A 314-nucleotide genomic window follows, 5' to 3' on the forward strand; every position below is an offset into this window, starting at 1 on the left:
TAATAGTTATTAGATGAGTATTTAATGAAATAGCCTTTGCTTAACAGGTATTTTACAATGTGGCTAGAGGTACTGGCAAATAGTAGGCCAGCAACGGGGAAGCTTGGACTACTTCAGTCTGTAGTGAAGGAACTGGATGCTGCAGCCCCAATTTTGTGTCCTGCACACCCAAATACCTTAGCAAGACTTTGGTCATCTGTTGTCAATCAGCTTCTGCAACATATTGAAGAGGTATTGATTTCTATAATTACTTCATTAACCCACTGATGCAGTGATGGCATGACATACATGCCGTGTCCACTTATTTTACCTTC

The 314-nt window shown here is 40.4% G+C and overlaps 1 pseudogene; it reads left to right on the forward strand.

Moving 5' to 3' along the window:
* LOC119587370 overlaps positions 1-314 on the forward strand; it is a 33,850-nt pseudogene that overhangs the window by 9,573 nt on the left and 23,963 nt on the right.

The sequence above is a fragment of the Penaeus monodon genome, chromosome 22 (genome assembly GCF_015228065.2).
Source record: "Penaeus monodon isolate SGIC_2016 chromosome 22, NSTDA_Pmon_1, whole genome shotgun sequence".
NCBI lineage: Eukaryota > Metazoa > Arthropoda > Malacostraca > Decapoda > Penaeidae > Penaeus > Penaeus monodon.